The 27,030-nt window shown below is 36.9% G+C and overlaps 1 pseudogene; it reads right to left on the reverse strand.

Annotated features, from left to right (window-relative positions):
* Window positions 1-1,656: 1,656 nt before the first annotated feature.
* On the reverse strand, window positions 1,657-26,462 carry LOC132144305 (GTPase IMAP family member 8-like; annotated as a pseudogene).
* Window positions 26,463-27,030: the final 568 nt, after the last annotated feature.

A 27,030-nucleotide genomic window follows, 5' to 3' on the forward strand; every position in this document is an offset into this window, starting at 1 on the left:
GCTGCTTGACATTAATGAAATATTATATAATATAATATTTTTATTTATATATTATATTGCTACACTATTATTGTTATTTAATATTTTTGAAACAATCCGTTCTGTATAATAGTAATACAATAATCTGATACTGTATATCAAGAATCAGCTAACTCTATCACTCTCTATTCTAATTCTATTCTTTAACAAAACGTTCCCCTTTTAGAATTGCAATCTTTTCATTTACTAACTGCTTGTTTTCTTAAAAAAATGCTAGCTTCTTTAATATTTTTCTATTCTATCTATTCCTTTTCTTTTTATTTATTAAACAATTAACAAAAACAAAAAAGGACACACCTTTGACACTAGCTTGCTCTGTTCTTTTTCTATTCTCTGTTTTATTTTTATTCATTATATTAAAAAAAACTTGCTATGTGTAGAGTGTTAAGCTACTGTAACGGAGAATTGTCACAGCACTTGTGTAATGCATTGCTCTCTTGTTGTTTTTGATTGCTTATATTGTCCTCATTTGAAAGTCGCTTTGGATAAAAGCGTTTGCTAAATGACTAAATGTAAATGTAAAATTTGCATACTATGCACAGCATGCACACTGGATACAGCAGAAATAGTATGAGTAGTATGATAGCATTTTGAACCCAGCCTGTTTTCCATGTGTCCTTGATCAAACACACCTGATTCAGATCATCAGCTCATTAGCACAGACTCCAGGACCTGAACTGTGTCAGACAATGGAGAGACTAAATATGCAGTGTTCAGGAACGTGGCTGGGAACCACTGACATAGTGGTTTGTGTGTGTTGATGTTTTTTCATTTATTTTATGTTCATGTTTATTAATTTGTGTTTTTATTTTTACAAAATAATACATTTATAAATAAAGTGATTTGAAATGCGTGGGCGCAATTACAGGTTGGGGTGTGGTTTCGTTGGTGAGAACTTGTATGGCAGCATATTTACCATAATAAACCATTTATATGCATGTTCACATTCTTGAGATTTATTCAGACAAATGCAGATTGTAAAAGGCGACTTGAATTAAAAAAAAATTATAATAATAAAAAAAATAAACCCACTGACTTTTGGGAAAGCATGAAGCTCAGTTTTTTATATATATATATATTTTACTCACAGTTGACATTACACAGAATATAAAAAGAGAAAATTAAAAACAAACATATTTAAATGGTTTGGCTGAATTAGCATGGCATTCAGTATTACATTAGATCAGTCAATAATAATACATAGACTCGGTAAAAGTAAGCAGTAAAATTTAGAGACCATCAAAACATTCATTTTTTCTTATCTACCTCATTGTAAATGTAATGTGTCTGGCTTCCGGTCTCATCTGCTTGACATTGAAAACTGGTGTGTCTCAGCACATTACTTTAATGTATTATCTCAATTTTGAACACTCTGGTTTGTAATGCAAACAGTTTTACATTTTACTGCACTTTGTTATTCTTCTCATTATTTCCCTATCGGAAGCCTCACACATTCACCAAAAACTGCTGTTGAACATATATATATATATATAATGAATTATGTACGATGTATTAGCTCAGTTATAATTCTTTTGAAATATTCTTGACAGGCATAAAATAATCAAGTCTTAAAATAACAACTTTATCTTATACAATTCCTTAATAAGTCTCATAAAGCTATTCCACTATTCCTGATCTGTACTCATCAATACGCTGGTGCTGTTTCTGCTGTTAACCCTCTCTTTCCTGCATTTTTCTACTTCCTCTTAATCTTCTCTTGGGCTGCTTTATACATGTCATTAGTGTAGGGATTTCCTCCATTAAAATTGATCATTTTTTCGATCATTTTCAGCAGTTCTATGACCTGATCTCGATCATCTCTGTTCTCATTGTTGAATGCGTGATATCTGCCATAGCAGGTCTGAATTAACTGTTGTAGCTCAGTGCTTTTGCTGATGTAGAGCTCTACAGGTTTACCATCCAGTTCATCAGCGTGAGTGAACAGGACAATGGTGTATTTCACAGCATGTTCTCCAAAGTTCTCCTGAATCCATTTTACAGCGTTTTTCTCCTCTTCTGTGAATTTTACACCTAATCTCAAAACCAGCAGGAAGACATGAGGACCAGGAGCAGACAGATGTATGCACTTCTCTATTAAAGTCTGTAGTTCTTTATTACTGACTGAAGTGTCGAACAAGCCAGGGCAGTCAGTAACTGATACACTTTGTCCATCTACAATTGATTCTTTCTTCTCAAGACAAGTCATTGAAGCTGACATCAGAGAGTTTTTCACTGTGAATTCATCTCTGCCCAAGACTGTGTTTCCTGAAGCGCTCTTTCCAGATCCAGTTTTACCCAGAAGAACGATCCTCAGATCTGTTATAATGTGGGAAAAAATGTTAAGAGTTGTGATGAGTTTTGACTAGGGTTGTGCAATATCATGATTTTTGGTCGTGGATGATTAAAATGCCTCCACGATTGTGATTAAGGGGTCAGTGGAGTGAGGACCCATGTGCAGCTTTATTAACATTAGTTTGATGTCAAATTATTATTAAGACTTAATCAAGATGCTGTGTAACAGCAGTTTCTTCCAGAGGAAATTGGGTGAAAATATAAAGTTAATACTCATACTGAAATTGGTTTAATATATATGCAGGCACATTGACATCAGTGATTTGTGTTTGTTTGATTGATATTTATTGCATAATATGAATTCTTTGTCAGCCTGATTGAGTTTAAGTAGCATTTTCTCTTAACAGAGAGCATCGATTTGCCACATGTCCTTTTGAAATGTGTCCCAGTGGGCACATTATGTTCAGAAGACCTGATATTGACATAAAACATTGACATAAAATATACAAATCAGACTGACATTGCCATTTAACATCCACAAACTCATGTCCTTTCTAATGTCCATTCAAGGACAAAACTTTCTCTGCAGTTTAACTCCACACCTGTAGGTGGCGATATGCTAGTAGTGACGGGGAGCCTCTGCTTCAAAAGCATTGAATCTGTCACTTATTCTCAGGTGGGTAACTGTGTAAAACAACTTATCTTGGGTAACTCTCACTTACCAGAATGTGTTTTGTGCTGACTATTTCTGGTAGTTTTTTGTGTTTGCAGGGCATAAAAGCACAATTAACTGTATAATACAATGACTGAACAAAACAGAAAAAGAAGTAATGTAGGAAATATGCTTCAAAGAAATCTTTAAATGGCTTGCTAATGGCACGAAAACAATATCTATAGTATATTAATATTACACTTAATTTTATTACAGTGTTTTATATTATATTATATTAATTATAATATATTATATTACCCGGCCCTGGAGGAAGTTGGACAGAAGTGCCTAGCTTGTGTGAGTTGTTTAATAATAATATTATGTTCATTGATGATACACCTTGTTATTAGCTTGTTCAAAATGAGTAACTGTTCAATAATTGAATATTGTATCTTAAAATAAAAATGTGGTTTAAATTATTTTACGAACAAATCTGTATATTTCAAATCCTATGTTTCACTGAGATGGTCAGTTTGAGTAATATTTGAGTTTTGCATATGTGTATGTAATGATGTCACATGGCATTTAGCAACAAACTGTCCTTTCCTCTGAGCCACACTCAATCAATGTAGTAATTACCAATGATGATGATTATCGAACTGAGTATACTTTGAAAGGCTGTGCTTTTAGCTGTATGCATAGGCTGAGCGTACGTGTAAAAACCTAATTACATTCTCACATCCCATGCGAAACATCTAAATTAGACACACACATATCTGTTGCAAGCCACATAACTCTCTATAACTAAACTAGTTCAGAATCAGAAACAGCCTAGACATGCCAACAGGATTGATGAGAGAAGAAGGAGAAAAGAAACAGAGTGCCATGAATATTTTCCATGGATGTACTGTAGTAACACTAATGGTGTTTTAACAGAAATAAGGTATTTTCATATTGAATAATATTGTCATGTAGATTGTATTAAATTTATTTGGGAACTACAGGAATAAAGTTACATTATGTTATAAAACTATGGCAATTTTTTTTTCTACTTTCTTTCATTTAACTGTTGTATTGAGGAGCCATACATGGTCACTTTTACCTGTGGCTGATGTCAGAAGACTTGAATTTAACCCTATAAAAATTTGATGTTAGCTTTTTATGGATGCTACTGTTGTTAATCCTGTGTACTGCCGAATATGTATTTTCCAATGAATCAGGACAACCCCCTTATCCCTGGCCCACCTCAAATCTCCAAATTGATAATCCAGCCCTCAAATGAAGTGAAGAGACCTTATCTAGGGGCTGTTATATAAAGCTCAAGCTATGTTAAATTATTTAAAAAGCACAGATTAAGCCGATTTTTTATTTGCTGTTAATTGCTGTTTTCATCATGATATATTTTAAGTATGCAAGCAGTATAAACAGTATTGTATAAGGTATTACCTCACCTTGACGTTTATCTGCCATTTCTCAGTCTTTTATTTCAGTCTCCAGCAGCAAAATACCTGCATGAAATGAAAAGAACTGTTGCTGAATAAGGTTTGATATAATGGAAAATGATTGGCAGACATGTATTTATAATTGATAAAGGTGATAATTATAGTTTTAATATCCATGTGCCAGTTATGTCTTACCTTATGTCTTACCTCAGCAGTGTGTTGTGTTACTGAAGCAAAATGAAACTATAATCTCCCTTTGGCCATCTAGAGTACAGCTGTTCAGATGACTGGGCAAACAAGGTTTGTGATTGGACACATTAACATGGTTTTATTCAGCATATCTGATATACATACAGAGGTTTGAAAAGTCAAGGAAGTAGACTGTTAACACTCTGATAATAACGCTGCTCGACATTTACAGTAGCTAGCATGTTATTATAACTTAACATAAAATTATATTAATTTTTGAACCCCCAATAACAATTCTTCAAATTAATTTCCCCCTTTGAACTACATTTTTATTTATGATAGAAAAGTTCAAGCATTTCTTCATGTACCTTATGTGCTAAATTTGGGAATGTGGGAAAGTGTATATTGAAAAACTTAAGCCATTCATACGAGTAGTGACTATTAAAAACACAACAAATAATCCAATAATGATGTATTTCCTATGTACATTTGGAGTGTCACACAAAGAAGCTTAAGCAGATCTGTACGTTGAAAAGAAAGACCTTTCTGCTCAAACTGAATCTAAAACAGGTTTTAAAGAACAGCACAGCAGCATTTCTTTTTCTCATCTACAGTAATTCTCAAAGAACTAAAACTAACATTGACTCCATATTCATAAACCCTTCGACCACATCCTGAAATTGTTCCTCATACAGCGATGGTCAGTAAATATGAAATCAATGCACTGAAAGTTGTGTTTATGAATAGCTTTGCTGTAAAATGCAAATAAAATATACTTCCCACCCGTGAGAACAAACATTGCTTTTGTAAGAGGTTAAAAAATACATTGTGCTGTAAGGATTATTACTCCTGATTATTATTAACAAAAGAACAAATGTAGTGGAAAGAAAACCAAATGAACACAACGCAGACTTGAAAAAGCATTCGTGAGAGTCATTCAGAGAACACAAATCACAAAACGACTGCTATGAGGTATTCAAACATATACTAAACTGAATGCAAAATGACATCTGTGCAGATAACAACAGAATCATCTGAAGTTTGTATGCATTGTATGTTTTATTTTGAAGTAACATTATTGTCATGACTTCCATTTTGTCTTTTTTTTTTTCTTTTCAACTGAAATTACGACACATCCAATTGTTAATATCATCAGTACATAGGGATATGTGGCTTTGCAGCGAGCTATATAGATCTGGGAGTGTTGTTTTGTAAGAGATTTTTTTTATTACTATGGAGAATCATTCATTTTATTAAGTTGGCCAACTGACTGAAATCCTATTTAAACTTCTTCTTCTTCTTCTTCTTTTGACCCAAAATTTTCAACTCTAACTCCTCCTAGAGCTTTAACTCTACAAGCTCCAAACTCGGGTCAGACTTTCAGACTGTTCTGACTTGGTGTGCTATATCTTTTCAGACTGATTTGACTTTCAGTTTTCTTAAAAATGTATATTATAAATCATAAAAACCCCATAGACTTAAATTGCAGAGTGCTAAAATTGAGCCAAGACTACGGTGGCCCATAAGTGCACAAGCCAAAATTTCAAATCTAAACTCCCTGAAGTCCTAGACTCAATTAAACTACCATGCTAGAAACATGCTAGCAACATGCTAGCAGCATGCTAATCATGCTAGAAACATGCTAGCGACATGCTAGCAACATACTAATCATGCTAGCGACATGCTAGCAACATACTAATCATGCTAGCGACATGCTAGCAACATGCTAATCATGCTAGAATCATGCTAGCAAACAAGCTAATAATGCTAGCAACATGTTAATCATGCTTGAAACATGCTAGCGACATGCTAGCAACATGCTAATCATGCTAGCAACAATCCTAGCGACATGCTAAACATACTAGAAACATGGTAACATGGTAGCGACATGTTAGCATGCTAATCATGCTAGAAACATGCTAGCAATATGCTAATCATGCTAGAAACATGCTAGTAACTTGCTAATCATGCTAGAAACATGCTAGCAAAATGATAGCAGCATGCTAATAATGCTAGAAACATGGTAGCGACATGCTAGCAACACGCTAATCATACTAGCAACATGCTAATTATGCTAGAAACATACTAGCGACATGCTAGCAACATGCTAATCATTCTAGAAACATGCTAACAAAATGCTAGTCGCATGCTAATCATCCTAGAAACATGCTAGCGACATGCTAATCATGCTAGAAAGATGCTAGCAACATGCTAGTAACTTGTTTATCATGCTAGCGACATGCTAGTCACTTGCTAATCATGCTAGTGACATGTTCTTAATACATAAATCTATCTATTTATTTAACATTCTTTCAAACTAATCTATCTATCATCTTTCTTTCTTACAATTAATCTATCAAATCTAACTACTTTAAACTTCTTCAAACTTTTTGGTCAGGCTTTCTCAAGCCAAGTTAAAGTTTGTCTCAACAAACTTTTTTTCTAGTTGAATTTGTTGTTAGAAATCTGCAAGGTATAACCAACATAGAGTTCAGTGTTTTTCCATTATTTTTCTAAATAGACTTTCATCTTCCTATACTATGAATAAATTAAATTTCCTAATTATCATTGTAAAAGAAAATAATAATTATAATTATAATAATAATAAAATGTTGAGTAGTAGAGTACACTGCAAACACGGTACAACACTTAATGTGTAATAAATAACTAAAAACTAAATTTTCACTTTAACTCAAATATCATGGAATTTATTAGCTAGCAACATGGCTAGGTGAATGTAATTATCAAACAGTTACCGTCCGAATTAAATTATGTTTGAAATTGAAAACTCAGTGCTTGTTGATCCTGCAGATAATAAATTCACAAACTTTTACATAAAAATACTTCCATGTAGTTAAGATGCCTACACAGCTAGAAGCTGTGCCAAGCTTTTGCTCAACTTATGTACTGACATCCTAATCTTCTCTAATACTCATTGTTTTTAAATATATTTCTGATAATTGCAGACATGTTCCCTCTAATTTGTTTGAACTTAGTGTGATCTTTGTCAGTGTGTAAATACACTACAACACCCCTCACCTGATTGTTGACTCACAGAGAAAGGAATAAGGCAACTGAAAAAACTGTTTTTATTTTGTTTACACAAACAGAAATTAACAATGAAACCATCCTAACTGTAAGTATTCAGTGACATCTACCACCACAGTAACTGATCAGGGTGCATGTCCAAGCATCGTTCACTAACTATGGTCATTCATTTCACTGAACTCCAATTGAAATTATGCAACTTGTGACCATAGTTGCTTTTGGGATATGCCACTCCGTTTAGTAAGCCATTGTGAATCACTGTAACAAATGAAAAAAAAAAAAATAATAATAATAATAAAAAACTCTACAATTTTCATAGTCATGAAAATAATGAAAACTATTTGAATGAGAAGGTGTGTCCAAACTTTTGGTCTGTACTGTATGTGTTTTCTAAGTGCACTGTTATCAGCCAGAGAAAAAGTCAAGCATCAAGAGCCAAACTAAAGCAAATGCTAGTCATCAAAATCGTGACTTCAAACAAAACTATTATTTACATTTAGTAAAGGTGCAGTTGGAGCTCCAAAAGGTAGAAAAAAAAGACAGTACAGCCCTGAAGGTTCTTAATCTAAAACTGAAGCGTTGTATAGTTTTACCGTTTCAGTGCTGATATTAGTGTAACAGCTGCTCCTCCAAATGCTGCAGCTACAGCGGCTACTATCGCTACTCTTCCTGATGAGGCCACTTTCCCTGCGGCTGCTGCAGACCGGGCCGCTGCTGCTGCTGCTACTGCTGCTACTGCTGACAGACCTGTAACTACTCCTTTTGCTGTCCCTGCTGTGCTTTCTACAGCTGCTACTGCTGTGTTTGTAACTGCTTCTTCTGCTGTTTCTACTGCTTTTTCTACTGTTTCTTTTGCTTTCTTCGTAACTTCTTCTCCAGCAATTTGTACTGTTTTTTCTACCATTGCTATTGCTTTTTTTGTAACTGTTTCTCCTGCAGTTTTTACAGTTTTTTCTACAGTTGCTGCAACTTCTTTTGTACCTGCTTCTGCTGCAGTTTCTACTGCATATTCTACAGTTGTTGCTGCTTTTTTCATAACTGCTTCTCCTGCAGTTTCACTGCTTGTTCTACAGCTGCTACTGCTTTTTTTGTAACTGCTTCTCCTGTTGCTTCTACTGTTTTTTCTATAGCAGATAAAGCCCTTTCGACAGATTCTACTCCTACTTCTTTTGAAGTCATTATTGCATTTTCTGCAGCTTCTTCTGCTGCTTTTTCTACAGCTGCTACTGCTTTTTTTGTAACTGTTTCTCCAGTAGTTTCCACTGCTTTTTCTATAGCAGCTAAAACTTTATCTATAGCTTTTAATGCTGCTTGTTCTGAAGTTGCTTTTGCACTTCCTGCAGCTGCTCTGTTAGCAGATATCATGCCTGCTATTGTAACTGCTCCTAGAAATCCAATCCCAAGCACTGCAACTGCACATGCCTTTGCCCATTTTCCTTCCTTCTTCATCTGAGTGGTTTTAAACATCTCAAAACTGTAATGCATCATTTCATTTTTCTTCATCACTGAGTTGATCTTTTTCAGCAGTTCTGTGACCTGATCTTGATTGTTTCTGTCCTCATTGTTGAATGAGTGATATCTGCCTCCACAGCTCTCAACAATTTTCAGTAAATATTTGCTTTTCTCAATGTACTCGTCGAGAGGTTTTCCCTTCAGCAGATCAGCGTGAGTGAACAGAACGATGGTACGGCGCAAAGCTTCTTCTCCAAAGTTCTCCTGAATCCATTTCACCGTGTCTCTCTCCTCTTTGGTGAATCTCACTCCCAGCTTTAGCACCAGCAGAAACACATGAGGACCAGGAGAGGACATCTGCACACACTTCTCTATTTCAGCCTTCACTTGTTGTTTACCCATAGCTGTGTTAAACAGTCCTGGAGTGTCTATTATAGAGATTGTCTTTCCATCAACCACTCCTTCCTGTTTCTCACTCAGTTTATTGGTAGATTTGATAAAATCATCAACTTCAAAGGCTTTTCTGCCCAGTATAGTGTTTCCTGTTGCACTTTTTCCTGATCCAGTTTTACCCAGAAGAACGATCCTCAGATCAGACCCTACAAAGCAATACAAAAAAAGTCTTAATATGTAACACAAATATGCATTATTACAGCTCTGTGAATTAAATGAAAGTTACATTTGGATTAAAAACATTCCAGTGGTCTTCTTTTATATATTTTATTAAAGCAGAAATACTACTGTTAACAAAATTATTGGCATGGAAAGTTGTGGCATGCCATGTTTGGTGCAAGTCTCCAGATTATTTGACAAATTCATTCATTCATTCATTCATTCATTCATTCATTCGTCTTTTTAAACTCAATATAATGGTCACATGAATGGCTCTTTAATCCATTTCTTCTGTTACATGACTCTCACTCATTTTCTTTATTTTGCATGACTCTCTATCCGTTTGCATATATGTACTGTTTCCATATGTATGCAGTATTATCACTGACATAAACATTTACACTTCAAATATAAAAAGCATTATATATATACTAATTACTGTTGATGATACTTTAGTGCAAAAACAACTAAACATATTAATATTCAAAGACTATTGTTGAAGTGAGACGATAATGAAACAAATATTAGTTGATATTCCCAAAAATATATATTATGTCATATTATTGTTTTAAATTCAAAGGCACAAACTTGCACACTATTACATAAATATCAGTTTTATTATTATATTTACATGAATTAATACAATTTACTAAATTAAAATGTATCTTAAATGTAAAAATGAAAATAACATTTTGTGATATTTGAATCAGATTTTCTTCACAGACCTGTGTGTGTTGAAGTCATTGTTACTGTCGTCTCTTGTGTTTCTGCTCCGTCTTCTCTCTGAGTTTCACTAGTGATTTACTAATGATATGCCCACAATTATTTTCATTCTCAAACTTCTCAAACGCAGATAATAGACAATGACATATGGATACTGTTTACTTGATTCTTTGATGGTAACATTTTTTAACAGGATTGTAATTTCCTTTTGAATACAGCTCTCTGAAACTGTTTACATAGAACATTGTACAGATAATATTGCTGCTGCATATACACTGTATGACTACTAAAACATGAATAAACCATAACATGTTATAGCAGTATAGTTACCTTGATAAACCATTATTTTTATATACTTTGAAATTGATAAAGGAGCTTAGCAAAATGTCACATGAGGGCGCTATAAAAATACACTTGTGCAGATCTTGAAGGTTTCAGTTACCTGAGCAAGTAGTATCAACATGGGATAACAGGTATATGGCTATAAAGATAAACTATTGAGGTGAATTGCAAAGTAACCAAAAATGAAATCTCTCTGACTTTTGAGCTAAGTCTGAACTAATTTGACATAACTGTATTTTAACTCTATTAAAAATAAACAAAACCCACATAATAAATATTCAGAAAATTCAACTTCCTTGTTGATTGACCAAATCAAATGCACCATTATAAGCTAAATTATCATTAAAACCCTTACGAAAATTAATCATGGTTTTACTACACTAACCATTTATTACACTAACTGTGGTTATACAAATAATCAATATGCCAAAAAAAACTTTGGTTACTACACTTTTACTATAATGTCTTTCTATCTTTCTACTGAGAACTGGTGGCAATTGAACATAATCTGTAACCATAGTGACAGTGATGTCCAATCGAGCCGCGAAATCGTCTGAGTGGAGGCGGAGCCTTTGATTTGTGCGCAAAACACTATTTGGCGGGAGAAACTCTGGCAGAAGACTGGATGTAAAAAAAAAATGGCCAAGATTTGGAGATTACTCAGGGTATGTTTAAATACACACACATATACACTTTTTCAGAGTTTTACAACAACACTTTTGTGTAAATGCTCTCTACATTTGTGTTCAGATGCCTGTTATCTCACACAAACCCTTTTCTTTTTGAGAGTAACTGCAAGAGGATGCAAGAGTAAGAGAGGCAGCTGTATCCAGATCATCTGGAGGTTCATAGTAAAGACAGTCTTACCAGACGCTGTTACTGGGAGGTTAAATGGAGAAACTGCAGTTATATAAAGGAACAAGGTATAAAGGAGCTGATAATGAATATGCATTCGGCCCTAATTCATGCTTGTGTCTTCTGAAGTGTCTTATCTGGCACAATAATCATAGGTCTTATATGCTTGGCCTTTGACCATCTAATAGAGTAGGAGTGTATCTGGACTGGTCAGGTGGCATTCTGTCCTCTTACGTCTCGGGGACACACAGCACACACACACACACACACACACACACACATTCAACACCACATTCACTGAACCCCTTTGTGCTAGATTTCTGCTTCTGTTCTGTCGTTCTGTGTGAGATTTAACAGCCTTTGGATGGCCATTACAATATGATGACAGAACATGAGTGATTGTTATACTTTCAACATAATTTGGTCATTTGGGATAAAGCACACAAAATGATTTAAAACTTTTGTTCCAAACCTTCTTTCTTCTATGGAGCATAAAAGAAGATATTTTGAGAAATGTCTGAGTGTGTTGTTGTCCATAATAGAAATTTTGGACATTCTTTACAATATCTTCTTTTGTGTTCAAAAGAGAAAATAATGAGTAGTAACATAAGTACATTTCTTTCTATGATAAAAAAGAGATTTCCTTTCTAAGAGTGAGAGAAGAATCACTTTGCAGTATTTGTTCTCTGGTTGTTTCTGTACTCGAGCTGGAAAAACATGCTCATGTTATTCATGGTGTAAATCTTTTTATTAAAATGTGTTACATTTGTTTTGAAATTGCATTTAACTGAAGGTAAAATAGCCAAAACAACTAAAAAAGAATAAACCGTCTAATTTGCTAATGGTAAAATATTATGTACATGTCACATCAGAGCATTTTCATTCAATATACTGAATATTTTACTGAATCTAAGTTTCTCAGTTGTTGCTTTTAAAATTGAAAATGTAAAGTTTGATGTGTGTGATTTGAGATGTTTTTCATATCTTTAATACTATTACTGTTACCTGTCTGAACTGAATGTATGTATTAAAAGACTGAAATTATGGGGACATCTCAGTATCACAGTGTTGACCACATTAAAACTCATGTAAGTGACTATCAGTGCTGTAAGTCAATAATACCTGAAGAAATCTGTCTGTTCTCAATGACAGCTGAATGTGTAAACCTCTCCAAACCCAGCAAACCCTGGAGTCATCTGACTGAAGACTGTAGTCCAGTTATCTAGCTGATTTGGTACCCAAATAGATAGATACCAAACTATGAAATGTACCCAGTAAGACTCTGTTTCTTATAGCGATATTTTTCCCTGCATGAAGGCACTGTAAAGCTCCTCTGTCAGACTCTTGTATCGCTTAAATCGGCTGTTGAGAAAGTAGAGCTGGTCGCTGGTTTGTCATGGGTCAAATCCCTCCTTCTGTAAGCAAGTCTTTTGGATGTGAAAGATTTTACAGGAATACAGATTTTACTCTGGAAAAAAAATGAGAGTCAGTAAAATTTACAGTAAGAAACTGACTTCTGTAGTTTCCAGAACAATTTTTGGTAGCAACATTTTACATTTTATGGATTTATGGAAATTTGCAGCTAAAAACTTATAATATTCTATTAACTGAAATAATATTAATTTAGTAAAAGTTCTGTTTTGTAACTGACAACCAACAAAAAACACAGGGTGTAAAGAGATTTTGTGATATTTGTGAGATTACTTTACTGTAAAATTACAATGAAATGCCTTATTATATTAACAGTTAATTAATGGTTTATTATTCTTGACCAATAGGTTTTACTAAATTGATGTGGCATGATCAGTTTGCGGTGACAATGGCACATATATAGTTTGATGTAAATATGTCAAAGCGTTGAAGACGTACATCCCTCAGATGCAGTTTGGCATCTTTTCAGCAAATTCGTTGACATGCTAAACGAGAACCTTTTCTTATATCCACTCAAAATCCATTGTGCATTGTTCAAATTCACTACCCTTTCGTTATGTTCGGGATGAAAACATCCACTCAATTAAACTGCTGTAAAAATGTAAAAAAATATATATTTTTCAATTTTTTTTTGCATAAATCTGTTAATCAACTTCAGTCCTGATCAAAACTACCAAATGTTTTTTAAAAATCCAAGATTTTAACTCTTTAATTGCCAAGTTCATAAATAATGTCACTGATTTGGGGGGGAAAAAACACACACAACTACATTAAACTTATACATTACACTGGGTTTTGTTTAGACCATAAAAGCAGCCTCTGTAAAGATGCTGTATAATTAAATGTTAAATGCATCCATTATTAAAAGCAAGTAATTAATAGCAAGCTATAGTCCAATGAATTATTTTGATAGTATCAGATGAGACAATATCATACAAGTGTTAAACTGAATTATTAAGACTGTGATGTGCGACTGTGTTTAGGGATCAGTTTTAAGACTTTGACCCTGTCCAGATACCCACACTTGCAGTCTTGGCCACTTGAGAGTGTGTGTACGTGACAGTGTGTGAACAAGACCGTCCCCGGTCTTAATAATGCCAAAGCACAGCGTCCTTAACACACACTAAACCTCTCCAATACTGCTCCGGAGCACTATACAACGCTTAGTGTATCCCATCATGCATCATGTTTTGGAATAAATCGTCAGACTTTTTGCCGAGATCTCACAAGAGGGCACAGAAAGCTGTCCAATGTACAGTATGTGAAATATTGATAATTAGATATTAAAAATCTCTGTAAACACATAAGTGTCCCATAAGGCAGTGGCTCCCTATCCTGGTTCTGGAGAACCCCAACACTGCACATATGAGATGTCTCCCTGATCAAACACACCTGTTTCAACTCATCAGCTCATCAGTGTAGACTCCAAGACCTCAAAAGTGTGTTTGTCAGATAAGAGAGACACCAAAACCGTGCAGTGCTGGGGTTCTCCAGAACCAGGATTGGGAAACACAGTCATCAGGTCATGAAAAGTTCGACACACACTTATGGTCATCATGCTCACTTGAACACTAGGCCAAATACAGGAAAGACGTCAAATAAGTAATCAAGTGGTCAATTGCAAAGATGGCAAGTGTGGGTATTTAGACAGTGCAACAGTTTAAGAAACAACAAATGCTGTACAAATGATAACAGCAGGAATGTTTGATAAAAGGGACAAACTATCACAGACTTACTGCTGCAAATGTCTGCCTCCGCAGCTTTCTGTCTTCTCCATTTCTGAAGGAATACTTCTCCAGAAACACCACTGGGCTTACTGCCTTTATGTCTTTTCAGCTAAAAATAAAAATAATAAAAAAATGGAGAGAAAATAAAATTGAATTATATACAGAATGTTAATAATGATCTGTGAGCAAAATATTTAAGATATAAATGATATGAATGAGCTGCAAGATGGAAAAATACATTTTTTTATTATTTTTTTTTTTTTTTAATTAGATTTTTTTGGGGGGATTTACATTAAAAGGTATTAAAAGCATGGTACAGAACATATGATTACTGTGATATCTGTCATATAAAAGCACATAAAAACACTAACATTACAGTGATACAAACATAGCTTGTTTGGTGATTATTGTATTGTTGTATTGATTATTAATATACCATAGTAAAACTACAGTTACAGTTACTAATGTCCCGTTTACTGTGTTTTAACTTCACATTTCATTTATTACTATTGTAAGTGTCGTGATTACCATGATTTTACTACAAATACAACTTACATCATTGATCCTGAAATTAATATAAAACGGATCGAAGGTCTATGGTACGTCACGTGACAGATAGAGTTTAATCACACTAATTAGCAGCTGTGTTCATTTATTTAAACAAAATGAAACTCAAAGACAGCCGCGGATGACCGATATAATACAGCGATTAAACATATGGCGCTAATCTGATTAATAAAGAAGACAGAATACATTTTATAAAAGCCATTAAAAGAGCGTATATACGACTACTCACCCAAACTGTGGAACTGACGGCAAGTATCGCGATGTGTGCTGAATGAGACTTCTTGAACGTGATTTCATAGCGATAAACATCTCATGTCCTCGCGTCGAAATTCTGACGCCAAATGTTTCCCACTGAAAGCAATGAAGGTTGTAGTGCATCGATATTTCGACGCCGAGAGGCACATTTGGCGTCATAAAAGTGACGCTAGGGACGCTTGACCATGCTTCGGTTTTTGACGCCTTCGGAGTGAGAATGGGTTGTTTATTTTGTATTTATTTTGCAAAGTTTTAAAACTTACATGGTTTAAATCAAGGCAATCTGTTTACTCAAACGGTTTGAGTTAAGTTTACTTGTCGGGTTTTACAGTGCAGAACATGGGTTATTGTTATACTTTCAATCATTTGGTCATTATATCAACATATCAATATCAACATTTAATGAAAAAAATTGCACATTTGCTTAACAACATGAGTTTATAAATATAATGTATAGCAATAATTTATGTCCACTCATTGACAAGCATCATTGTAAAACCCGACAAGTAACTTAACTCAAACCGTTTGAGTAAACAGATATCCTTAAAAACCTGACAAATTAGGTTTACTCAAACCGTTTGAGGCAACGATTGCCTTAAACCATTTAAGTTTTAAAAATAATAGTTGTGAGTACTCTGAACTTAATTCAGTTGAGTTCACTGAAAGAAGATTTACATTGCAATTAAGTAATGAAGTGATTAACTGAGTGATAATTGTTAATTAGTGATGAACAGCTGCTGTTAACAAACAGGGACGAAAAGAGAAACACAAGAACTACTACAACTGACTTCAGACTAGGGCTGCACGATTCATTTACACATTTTTTTACACAAGTAAACAAGTCTCAGACCATTAATAAATTCATAAGAAGCTGCACGGCAAAAAATATTGAAGATTTCAAAAAGGAGCTTAGTTACCAAAACTGGTGCGATGTTTACGCAGAAAGTGATGCAAATGTGACATATGATACTTTCCTGTATAGATTTACTGAGCTGTATAATATCAATTGTCCCATGAAGAAGATTCAAAACCAAGGAAATAAATCAGCAAAAAAGACATGGATAACTAAATGCATTGAAAATGCATGCAAAAAGAAGAATACACTGTATTCGAAATTTGTAAAAAAAAAAAAAAAAAAAAAAAAAACAGGATTGAGTCAGAAGAAAAATACAAAAAATATAAAAATAAATTGGTAAGTATTATTAGAAATAGTAAAAAGCAATATTTTTACACCCTCTTAGAACAACAAAAGCAAAATATGAAAGGAACTTGGAAAGAACTAACCAAAATTATTAAAAAAACAAATAACAAACAAGTTTCCAAGTCATTTAAAAAATAACAAGTCCTTATTAGAAATCCAAAGGAGATAGCAAACTAATTCAATTACTATTTTGTTAATGTTGGTTTCAATCTGGCAAAAGGCATTACTGACTCAAAAAGTAAAAACATAGAGAGTGGTGAATGTGTTAGTAAGAACATTTCCTCCATGTATGTGTCTGACATCACCGAAAATGAAATACTGGAGATTGTGAATGGTTTTAAAAATAAAAGGTTAACGGATTGGACAGATACTGATATGAAATCAGAAAAAAATATAATACATTTAATATTAGAACCTCTTACTTATATCTTCAATTTGTCCTTTAAATCTGGCGTGTTTCCAGATCAGATGAAAATTGCAAAAATTATTTAAATTTATAAGAATGTTGACAGTCATTTATACTCACATTATAGTCTAATTTCATTATTATCCCAATTCTCAAAAGATATTGAAAAACAATTTCTAAAGAGGCTTGATAGTTTTATAGAAAAATGCATGATATTGAGTGATGATCAATATGGATTCAGGAGCAGTCGATTGACTTCAATGGCAGTTATTAAATTAGTTGATTATATAGCATGTGCATTAGACAAAAAGTATTTTACTTTGGGCGTTTTTGTCGACCTCAAAAAAGCCTTCGAAACCATATGAATAAACTAGAGCAGTATGGTGTCAGGGGCCATGCTTACTGGTTAGAAAGCTATTTCGACAAGATACCAGTATGTACATTTTAATGATCCTCAATCAGAAATGTGTAAATTAACTTGTGGGGTGCCCCAGGGTTCTTTGATTGGTGCTAAGTTGTTTTATTTTATATATTAATGACATCTGTAAGGTATCAGATTTTTTAAAATGTGTTTTATTTGCAGATGACACAACACTGTATGTATCTGGGGATAATCTTTACCATCGAATTACTGATGTGACCAGAGAACTATCCAGAATCAAGCAATGGTTTGACCGAAATCTTTTAATCCAAGTAAAACAGGTACAAAATATGCTGTAACAAGCACTGATAAACAAGTGTTCTGTTTCCAGTAAATTTATACCAAAATTAAAAATGTATAATTTATAGTCTCAACTAAAAAAGTTAAGTTATAAAGCTCAACACACTCAAAACAGTGGAGATGATTGTGGACTTCAGGAGAAACCCCCTGCTCTACCCCCACTCACCATCATGAACAGCACTGTGTCTGCAGTGGAGTCATTCAGATTCCCGGGAACCACCATCTCTCAGGACCTGAAGTGGGACAATCACATTGACTCCATTGTTAAAAAGGCCCAGCAGAGATTGTACTTTCGTCGCCATCTGCAAAAGTTCAACCAGATACAGGAGCTGCTGAAACAGTTCTACTCCATCATTGAATCCGTTCAGATACCAAATCTGACCTCAGAAGACTACAGGGGTCAAATCTCTCCTTCTGTAAGCAAGCCTTTGGATTTGAAAGATTTTACAGGAATACAGATTTTACTCTGGAAAAAAATGAGAATCAGTAAAATTTACAGTAAGAAACTGACATCTGTAGATTCCAGAACATTTTACAGATTTTATTTAAATTTGCAGCTAAAATGTATATTCTATTAACTGATATAATATTAATTTAGTAAAAGTTATATTTTGTACCTGTATAATAAACTGAAAGAGAAAGTCACAAGATAACACACACACCACGTTTGGTCTCAATATGTCTAACCATTGCAGAGATATAGCCTCACACGTATTATGTGCTTTTCGTAAATTCAAGAACGGTTGAACGAATCAACTTGAATTACATAACTTTTTGCCCGCATGGTCTGGAGATAATAATAATGGTGACTTTTCTCACGGTCCTCTATCAGTTTGCCAAATTTCACAACTTTCCTGCAAGTGGTTCTATGGGTTGCTGTAATGAAAGGAATGGGTGAGGAAGCAAATGCAAGTTAAAAATTAATTTAATGAACTGAAATACAGATGATAAGAGGATAACCAATGGGACAACAGAATGGAGAGAGATAAAGTCATGGGTGGCCAGGAAGTAGAGGTGGAATGGGACAGCAGGAGAGCGTGATTCAGGAACTGAGATGAGCGATCCAGTGGAGAGTTGAGTGGATGGGGTTCCAGAAATGCAGCGATCCAGCGTAGTGAAGAACAGGTGGAAACAAGGACAAGAAACCAGGCGTGTATACAGGGAGCTTCAAACAACGATCTGACAAACACAAGACGAAAGACAGGGCAATAAATAGGGAGATGGTAATGAGTGGAGGCTGTAGCTTATAAACAATTAACGGAGATGCCCACATGAAACGACACACAAAACTCCACCCACAGTCAAGTCAAGTCACCTTTATTTATATAGTGATTTAAACAAAATACATTGCGTCAAAGCAACTGAACAACATTCATTAGGAAAACAGTGTCAATAATGCAAAATGATAGTTAAAGGCAGTTCATCATTGAATTCAGTGATGTCATCTCTGTTCAGTTAAATAGTGTCTGTGCATTTATTTGCAATCAAGTCAATGATATCGCTGAAGATGAAGTGTCCCAACTAAGCAAGCCAGAGGCGACAGCGGCAAGGAACCGAAACTCCATTGGTGACAGAATGGAGAAAAAAACCTTGGGAGAAACCAGGCTCAGTTGGGGGGCCAGTTCTCCTCTGACCAGACGAAACCAGTAGTTAAATTCCAGGCTGCAGCAAAGTCAGATTGTGCAGAAGAATCATCTGTTTCCTGTGGTCTTGTCCTGGTGGTCCTCTGAGACAAGGTCTTTACAGGGGATCTGTATCTGGGGCTCTAGTTGTCCTGGTCTCCGCTGTCTTTCAGGGCAATAGAGGCCCTTTCTAGGTGCTGATCCACCATCCGGTCTGGATAGGTACTGGATCCGGGTGACTTCAGTGACCCTCTGATCTGGATACAGATTGGATCTGGTGGCTACGGTGACCTCGGAATAAGAGAGAGAAAAAAAAAAGTGATCAGAGACGATGGTTCTACCAACCATGACAGTTGCTATAGACTAGAAAAAAAAGAAAGAAAAAAAACACACTACAAAAAGGTACCTAAGCACATAGACGAGACATTTATTAAATCAAAGTCGCATTAAAACAATCATTGAAACATATCAGGCCTCAGCCAAAGCACAGCCCATCATAAGAGTTTGGCTTTACGAAGGTCACAGGAACACCAGCTAACTGGAGCTTACCAGCAGGGTCAGGCTGTCAGAGATTTTCATTCCTTTCACCAGTGTACGCAAACACACACACACGCACACACACACCACTTGCCACAGACAGACACTGCACACGGTGTACAACACCACCACCACTAGAAGGGAATAGAGCCAGATCCTGTGACACAAGAACCGAGCAAAGAGTAGTAAAGAGTCACTAAAATGCACACAATTATTAAACATGGCACTGAACTGCCCTCATGTTGATTTACACTAAACTAATTGACAAAACCCAAAAACTATAAGATTGAACAAAACTGAAAAAAAGGGCAAGGCCTATTTGCCCTCAAATTAAAAATGCATAAATTAATCAAGAGTTAAGAAAATGCACAAGATAAACAGTTGGTTTTAACAGTTTGCAAGAAAATGTCACAAACGTACACACAAATTCAATTTGCAGTGTTTTATTAGGAGAATCCAAATAATCGTAATCCAGACAGGCAAGAGGTCAATATCCACAAAAGCAGTCCAACACAAGAAACATAACAAACACTAGGGAACACGAAAAGCAGGGTGACATAAACCAAAAACTCCATGAAACTGATAGAAACCACAAGGTATATATGGACAGGAGAAAACAATGAAAGTGGGAACAATTAACAGGTGTGCAATTACCAGGAGACAAGGAGGGAGGTGGACTGGTGGCAGATCAGCGAGAGGGACGGAGGGCCAGGTCCATAGAGGGGAACAGAAACAGGAAGTGAAAAAAAAAAAAAAAAAAAAAAAAAAAACAAAGAGACCAGGGCAGATCGGAAAATTCAGGGGCCCAGGGCAGTGCCGACAGAGCAGGAATCCAGGGTGGAGCCGGTGGTACTGGAGCCCGCTGGGACGGCGCAGGTGGAACTGGAGCCCACCGGGTCAGCACCGGCGGAACCGGAGCCCACCATAGCCGAGCAGACGGGACCGAAGCCCACCAGGGCAGAGCAGAGGACCACCACAGCCGAGCAAACGAGGCAGAAGCCCACCAGGGCGGAGCAGAGGACCACCACAGCCGTGCAGATGAGACAGATGCCCACCAGGGTGGAGCAGAGGACCACAACAGTGGGGTCGATGGCACAGGAGAGCAAGTCTGGTCATGTAAGACTGAAACAGAGAAGATGAACATGTTAAGGGTGGCCTCCGTGGCCATGACAGGGCAGGCAGTGAGTTCATGGCTGGCCTCCATGGGAGATCAACGGTGACTTGACTTTGCTCATAAAGATCATTGGTGACTTGACTTTGCTCATGAAGATCATTGGTGACTTGACTTTGCTCATGAAGATCAAGAGTGACTTGACTCATGATGTCTAACTGTGGTTTTGCTTGACTCATGGGCGTTAATGGTGACTTGACCTGACTCAGGACAGTCAACGGGGACCTGACTCGACTCTGGAGAGTCCACTGTGGCTGCCATCTTGTGCAGTGGCGCTGGGCTGGCGGCTATCCTTTCTGGAGACACCAGCATAGAGTCTGCCATCGTGTCTGGAGAGACGGGTGTGGTCGGTGTATCCCATTGAGCACAATGGTGTTGGTAACTGGTGAACCCCCAAAAGTCCAGGATCTCCATCCCCTTCATCTCCCACCCAGGCACAGGGTCATCCAGGTAGGCATTGAACAGGTCCTTCAGTGCCTCATTATTATAACCCAGCCCTACTGCCATAGTCCAAAATTTCTGAGCCAAACCACCCACCTCACTCCCCCTTTGACTGAGGGTGGTTAGGTTCAGAAGTCTCCCCATCCGCTCCTCCATGGTGGCTGGGGAACGGATACAAAATCCCACACCGCTGGATCTGGGCATGATGGAGTCCTTCTGTCATGAACGTACACACAAACAGAGAGATCCAATTTGTAGTGATTTATTAGGAGAATCCAATAATCGTAATCCAGACAGACAAGAGGACAATATCCACAAAAGCAGTCCAACACAAGAAACATGACAAACACTAGGGAACACGAAAAGCAGGGTGACATAAACCAAGAACTCCATGAAACTGATAGAAACAACAAGGTATATATGGACAGGAAATGTAGTACCTGCAGTGGGGTCACTATAAGAGGAAGTGAGACCACTAGTGGACACCCAGGGATACATAGACCAGATACTGTGACAGAAAATAAATGAAGCAGCAAAACAAAACAAAAACTAGAAAAATAATAAAGAAAAATAGTTACAGTTAACAAAATATAAGAAATCAAACGGCCAACAAAAACTAACAAAACAAGAATCTTGCGAAGAAAAAAAAAAGTTACTACTCTTAATAGGAAATAACAAAGAAATCAAACTAGCCAAACAAAAAAAAAAACCTGCAAAGTGTGTGTGTGTATATATATATATATCAATCACACTAACGGATACAATAGGTGCCTAAGCACATTCGGTGCTTGGCCCCTAACAAAGCAGCAATGCTATCTGTGGGCAATACGTGAAATGCACCCAGACTAGCAGTCACCACTCACAATGTTTTAGGGAAAGCACCTGAAATAAAAACAGAATGTTACCATTTAATACTACTATTATACGTTAACCCCTCACCCAAACTTAGCAAATGCCTATTAGACATACCAATGATGAGTATGATACATGCGTAGTCACACACAAAAACGGCAGCCACAGCAGCAGTGCATGACCCACACGAGAAACAGAACAGATGATTCGAACCATACGAGAGGGAATGGAAATCAATCAATCGGAATTACTTTCACTGTGTGTTTCACTAAAAATAAATGCACACTTAGAACATTTATCAGCCAATCAGATTCAAGCATTCAACAGCCTTGTAGTATAAATATCTCTGTAATTACTCGCTGGTCATTAAACAGTCCATGTTTCCAAAGTACTGATGTCCATTGAAAACTACATACAGAGTTCTAACAGGTGTATCTAAATTCAAATGTCATCATTCAATTTGCAGCACTTCCAGGTTAAATCTAATCAGGAAGGGTCACATGACCTTCAATTTCATAAAACTTAGCAGTACCACAAAATAAGCACATCAGAATTCATACAATAGACACACATACATAGTATTATATTTAAATTGTAAAGTTTTAAAAATACAAAAAAGGAGCAAAATCCTGATATTACAAATACCTCATACACAAGCCATAACAGGGTCAGCTACACTCCCACCAAATTACCCTTGATCTATTCGATAAACATAGAATGCAACAATTCGAATAATCAATGGAAATTTCCAGGCATCAACACAATATATGAAACAACTAACATGATTCTGTCCCCACAATTCATTAGAACACACTCTTCAGTTAAAATGAAGATATCTCACATTGTTTTAATATTAAATGCATTACAAATCAACATGTGACCAAAATGCCAATACCTACATGATATCAATACACCTGAATTTCTAATAAAGTGATGAGGCAATTTAACTTTTAGCTACAAGCACTACTAACTTTTGAATAGGGCGTTCAACAATAGAGGGTTTAGTGAGGCGTTCACCCCTTTTTCCCAACCCCATCTGTATTGTGACCCTCCGCACCAATCCATCATCATCCTTGCAAACTTTAAGAACCCTAGCCAACCTCCATTCGTTACGAGGAACTTCCCCTTCCTTCACAATGACAATATCACCATCCTGCACATTCCGTCTTGGTATGTGCCATTTTTGCTTGAGGGAAATGTTGGCAAGATATTCGGTCCTCCACCTGCTCCAAAACTGTTCACATAAATACTGTACCTGCCTCCAATGTTTCTTTGCATAAAGATCTACTTTAACGAATGTAGCTGGTGGAGGGAGTGGAACAGATGACTTCATGGTAAGCAGGTGGTTGGGGGTTAGAGGCTCTAAGCCTGTCATTTAGTCTCCCAGCACCCTGTGCCAAAACAAAGCTCATTACACCTTTAATGGTTCGTATCTGCCATAAAATCTGCCGCTCCCAGATACCTCCAGCATGACTTGAACTGGGTGCATTCAGACAAAAATCACACTGCTTAGTTGCCAAATACGCTGCCACTCTCTCTTCACTCACTTCTTTTAAAGCATCCTTCAACTCACTCTTGGCCCCTACAATGGTAGTTCCTCGGTCTGATCTAATTTGTCTGACAGCTCCACGGATAGATATAAAACATCGTAAGGCATTAATGAATGCATCAGTTGTCATGGCGTCCAACATCTCAAGGTGTACAGCTCTGGAGCAGAGACAAGTAAAAAGAAGACCATAACGCTTTACATTCCTTACGATCTTGTTTAGTGTAAAAAGGACCAAAACAGTCCATACCACAATAAGCAAATGGCAGGGAGGGATCAGTATGGTCACAGGGCAAATCTGCCATCCGTTGTTGTTCTGGAGGCCTATGAGCTCTCCTACAAGAAACACACTGCCCTATATACTGGGCTACCATCTTGCTGCCACCAGTAATCCAGAAGCCATTGACTAGCAATTCATTCAGAGTCTGTCCCCTGCCTTGATGTTAAACTTTTTGATGATGGTGTGCCAGAATAAGGCGAGTGATGATGGCATCCTTTGGAAGGATTGCTGGATGCCGTAATTCAAGAGGGGCAGATGCCCTCCTCAGTCGTCCTCCCACCCTCATTATTCCATCTTTCATAAATGGATCAAGCTGATACAGAGGATGGTTACAAGGCAGCTTCCCAGATTCATGGCCAAGTACATACATCTCTTCTTTGAAGGCATCTTGTTGTGCTAAACGAAAGACTGTGAATGAAGCTCTTCTTCTCTCCTCCACACTTAAAGGCTCGGATATACCTTCTTTACTAGTCTTTAAATCCGGGCAATGACATTCACAGCTGTAGTCCATCTTGAGAACCGTGCTAGTCGCTCTTGAAAATCCACTTGAATTATGGCCTCGGTCTTCAATACTTGAACAGCCTTGACCTCAGGGTCACCCACCGACAGCTCTAACATACCTTGTTTAGCAACAACCTCTTTCTCCCAGAGGAATCTGGGCCCTGTGAGCCAGTTTGAATTAATAATGGAAAGAATACCTCGTTGTGTGGCAGGTTTCTCATCAAGCACAGAATTTAAGGTAAAGGCATCATTCTCCACGTCCCACCTTACTCCCTGAACATTATTTTTCAAATTTGTGGAGGTGTAGCTTTCCTTTAGCACACAGAGCTTGAGCTTCTTCCACCAGCCTAATTGCCAGCTCAACGTATTCCAGACTTAAGAGACCATCATCTACATAGAAATTATTTCTGATGAAACTAGCAGCTAAAGGATACTCCCTCTCATTAATGCTGGCGAGATACTTCAGGCCATAATTGGCACAACCTGGGGAGGATGATGTTCCAAAGAGATGTGCTTTCATTCGATATTCTCTGGGCTCTGGGTTTAGATCACCATTTAACCACCACAGCACACGCAGGTAGTCCCGATCTTCCCTAATGACATGAAATCCATGAACCATTTTCTCAATGTCACACATGACAGCAATTTGATGTTTGCGGAAGCGACAAAGCACTCCAGTCAACCCATTGGTAAGATCGGGCCCAGTCAATAGATAATCATTCAAAGCGGTACCTTCATACTTGGCTGAACAATCGAAAACTACCCTGATCTTATTTGGTTTCTTTGGGTGATAAACACCTTGGTGTAGAATATACCACAAATTTCCCATATCTGGTTTCTCATCAGCTATTTCTGCATCCCCATCTCTTAAGACACCTTCCATAAACAACATGTAATCACATTTGAATTGAGGATCCTTGTCCAATTTCCTTTTAAGATGCTTCAGCCATACTAATGCAAGCTTCTTATTATTTGGAAGTTGGGGACGAGTTTTAAAAGGAAGGGGCATCTCAAGATGGCCACATTCATTGTGATAAACACCTTCCTTTAGAACCTGCAGAAACTGAACATCGTCCTGAGATATGCTCTTTTCTCCTAACTGACTATCTACAAAATCTAGCTCAAGGGCTCTAATAACAGCAGCAGGTGTCACCGGGGGAAGCTCCCTGACCAATATGCGGGGACATATACCGGTCACATCCTTGGAGTTCACACCATGTGGAGTACCTCCTATGATGCTCCAGCCCAGGTCAGTCTTGATGGCATAAGGGTCTTCATCACCTCCATTGATGACCTGTCGAGGTGCCAATTCTCTGGAGCAATCATAGCCAATCAAAAGACCTACTCCACAATCCATTAGTGCCTGCATTTCATCAGCAATAACTTCTAGATGTCTCCACCTTTTAGCAGTCTCACAGGTGGGAATATGGGTGCGCTCAAAAGGAATGAAATCCCTTGCATAAACGGGAGGCAGGTAGATAGAGCTTTCTAAAGAAAACCCTCTCACTCGAAGTCCACAAACTCTCTGACTCTCCACAATGGAGTCTTTTCCCATCATAGTGGAAAGCTTTAGTTTTACTGGTCCCATTGATGCCCTCAAACTTTCACACACTTCTTGATCAATAAATGTGTGACTACTTTGAGTGTCTAATAAGGCATAAACAAGGATTTCAGACTCTGAGCCAGAAGACAGCCATACTTGAACAATCATTGATGTTGTACCACCTTCTCCTCCATTCACACAGCATGATAGGGAGGATGTTCTCTCTTCAGCCTGCAAAACCATCTGTGAATGTAACTCATTTACTGGCCGACAATCTTCATGCAAAGGAGTTGGGTGGTGCTTCTTACATACAGCACATATGGACCGATTTCTACAATCTTTGGAGCCATGTCCCCTTCTTAAGCATGCAAAGCACAACTTATTCCCCATAACAAACTTTCTCTTTTCCTTCACATGCTCTTCCATTAGTTTTTGACATTTATGAACTGAATGACCCTCTCCACATAATATACATTTAACTAAAGTTGTGCCATGCAACAGTGTGCTCTTCAAATTACTAGACTCTTTAGTCTTGCTGTCAATAATATTGGTATTGGTATTGGTATTACCCAAAGCACATGCT

Source organism: Carassius carassius, chromosome 7 (genome assembly GCF_963082965.1).
Source record: "Carassius carassius chromosome 7, fCarCar2.1, whole genome shotgun sequence".
Lineage (NCBI taxonomy): Eukaryota > Metazoa > Chordata > Actinopteri > Cypriniformes > Cyprinidae > Carassius > Carassius carassius.